We start from the raw sequence: 3,100 nt of genomic DNA on the forward strand, positions 1-3,100 counted from the left end.
AATTAATAAAAGTATTACTGTTTCTCTTCAATCAGTGTTTGATCAATTCTAAGATGTATATTCGTTCTTCAACATGGTGAATGGGATAGTCCGTGACACCCAGCTCTGTTCATCATACTAGGACCGCGTGCCTGACAACAACCCGTGTCTACTTGGGTTTTGGTGAATACTTCAGTGGAAAGCATTGAACTGCCAGCTTGATTATACATCTCTCAGACGGCTAATCCACGACTTCGTTGGGGACTTCTCGAGACACCAGTTCAGCTGATTTATACGGAGATTAGGGTCTCTGTGGTAGAGGCTAGAACCCAAAGGCGTAGCATTCTCTGATCCAGAAGATTCGACCTTGTCTATGGCATTTTGAGTAGGATCATTAAGGAGAGTGGACTGCAGGAGCTTCACCCTCATTCAAAATGGATGCACACTAACCCTGGGGTTCAGATCTGGAGTAGTATTGGCGGCTGCTCAAACCAGCATCAATCACATACAGCCTGCCATTGAAGAAATCATTCATAATTGAAGAAGACAGTAAGACCAGAATTAATTAAAAAAGACAAAGCAACTCCAATCCTTAACCATCTTCCTATTACTGATTCCTTTCAATTTCACAAAGTATTTTATACACTTTTCTTTATTCCTCTTATGCGTTTAACCAAATTCCAACCAACAACCTCTTGATTCACCTGACTAAGACCAGTAAGATAACTATAGCTTGCTTCAAACCACAATCCTCGTAGGATTGACCCTGACTCACTTAGGTATTACTTGGACGACCTAGTGCACTTATTGGTACAGTTGTACGAAGTGTGGGGATTCGTGCACCAGGAACACATGGCATGGACTACACTGATAAAAAGACAAACAAGGCCTACCGGTTTGATATTGAGCTATATGCCCACCACTGCCAGTTTCTTGACAAAAGAAAACTTGCATCACATCCATTTATAAGTTGTAATTTCTAAAAATTTTTCGATAATTCTCTCGTTTCCTATTGTTTCGATTGAAATATTCTATCATTTTTCCAAACTTCAGCTATTTGTGCCAATTTGCAACGGAGGGCATTGATGGTTGTGGATTGCCGATGTCAACAAAAAGAAATTCTATGTGCTTGACCCTATCAATAAGCCAAAAAAATATATACCTGATTCAAGAGTGAAATTGAACAAATTTGTTGTAAGTTATTTTCTTGTAAATTATTCAAATTATTTAGTACATGAATGAGTTCGATTCACTATTGCTTTTTTTTCAATTTTTGTATCCCTTTCAGGGATTAATAATTTCTCAGATGAGGATTTACGCTAGGGCAGAACCCTTAATGGAGGATGGACTGGGAGAAGAAGCAGAGTATATCCCACTGAATTGTCAACGTACAGAGTAAGAATCTTTCTCTTCTATAGTGCTATTTTTAATGTGTTTTATTTTTATACTATTAATCGAAAGCAAGTCAATTTTACCTCATTTGGAGCTGTCTTTTTCTTTTTCTTCATAGCATTTGAGATCTTTTTTTTCCAGGCTTGATCCAAGTCTGTTCTTGGGCCGGCCTCTTGTTTTGACACGTGGCGGACTTTGAAGATCATTCACATCGCTCAACGTCGCTTCTTCGTGGGATAACAAACTTTTTCCTTTGCTTCTGTCTTGATATTCTTGCATCTCGGCCATGACCTTGTCAAACACTCGGCATAAAATTCTGGTCAACTCCTCGGACTCAGATGCAAATTCGCATATATTGTGCGACTGAAACACCAATTCGTCGAATCTCTTACTTCTTGGCTCTAGTAGAGGCTCATCTTGGCTGCTCTTGATGTGTGTGTACCTCCTCTTTATGTTCTTGCTCCAGCGTTCCAGTATGTATTTCGGTGCCACGTTATCCACTCGCTCAAAGCTTAGGATGCTCAGGGAATGGCGGCACAATATGCCCTTTGACTCGAATAGCAAACACTGGCACTTTACCTCCTGTGATACTGCGTCGTAGGTGATGAAAAACTTGTTGAATGTGGAGTTGGAAACCTGCTCTATGACTTCATATGTTGTGAAACCTAGGGTGGAATGCATTGATCTTGTGATACAGTTCACTTTACCTCTGAATTGAGCTTGAACTTCCCTAAACTTCTCATGGATATACACATGCTAAAACTGGGCCTCTATTGCTGATTTTGTTGCACATGGTATCACAGTGTGAAAATCTGCAACATCGAATTCTCTCTCTGTTAGCTCTCTGCTTGCTAGACAATTGTCGTATTGCTTCACGAATTGTCTCAAGGAGCTGTTGCGTGTAATGAACTTGTTGAAAAATGAATGCATGCTCTCGCTCCTTTGTGTGCTTCTCATCCCAGTCCAGAAGTGGTGATCCAAGTAAATTGGAATCCATATATGCTGATCCTCGTACAGCTCTGCATAATAAACCGAACCAATAAAGTATGGTGAATCGAACCAAGTGCATGTTTTGAAAAAAAAAAGGTATGGGCATGAAAATAATTCGAATTGAAACCTTGGTTACCTGACAGCCACTTGTTGCCTTTGAGGCCCCACTTTGTGATGAAATCATTCCAGTTTCTATCAAATGCATCTTTTGTGTACGAGTTCCAAACAACATGGCTCATCTCCTGATTAATTTCGTCGTGCCACTTGTAGCTGTTTAGTTTGTTTGGGATCTTCTTCATGATGTGCCAGATGCACCACCGGTGACTTATTGTTGGCATGCACAACTCAATTGCCCTTTGAATCGATGCGCATTGGTCAGTTAGATTGCCTTTTGGTGCCTTCCCTCCCATGAAACGGAGCCAACACTCGAATAGCCATTTGAAATGTCCTCATTTGTCATTAGCACGCATCCGAGAAGTGTTGACTGACCGTGGTGATTCACGCCCACAAAAGAACCTAAAACCAGATTGTACATGCATAAATGGACGCACCTAGACCGTGGAGAACCGAAATTGGTACATTCATCGAACATAAAACTATATGTGACTGAACGGAATATCTATTTGTGTTGTAGGTAGTGTCGAATAAAACCTGGTGTACGAAATTGTGATTTAAAAACTTGGTATGGAGAAATAGTGACTTCAACACTTCTTCACAACTCTGATGCAACTAACCAGCA

At 40.5% G+C, this 3,100-nt stretch overlaps 1 pseudogene; it reads right to left on the bottom strand.

The window, feature by feature from the left end:
• Positions 1-1,312: 1,312 nt before the first annotated feature.
• On the bottom strand, positions 1,313-2,771 carry LOC148568782 (protein FAR-RED IMPAIRED RESPONSE 1-like; annotated as a pseudogene).
• Positions 2,772-3,100: the final 329 nt, after the last annotated feature.

This window comes from Arachis ipaensis, chromosome B4 (genome assembly GCF_059453495.1).
Source record: "Arachis ipaensis isolate K30076 ecotype BB chromosome B4, ASM5945349v1, whole genome shotgun sequence".
Classification (NCBI taxonomy): Eukaryota; Viridiplantae; Streptophyta; class Magnoliopsida; order Fabales; family Fabaceae; genus Arachis; species Arachis ipaensis.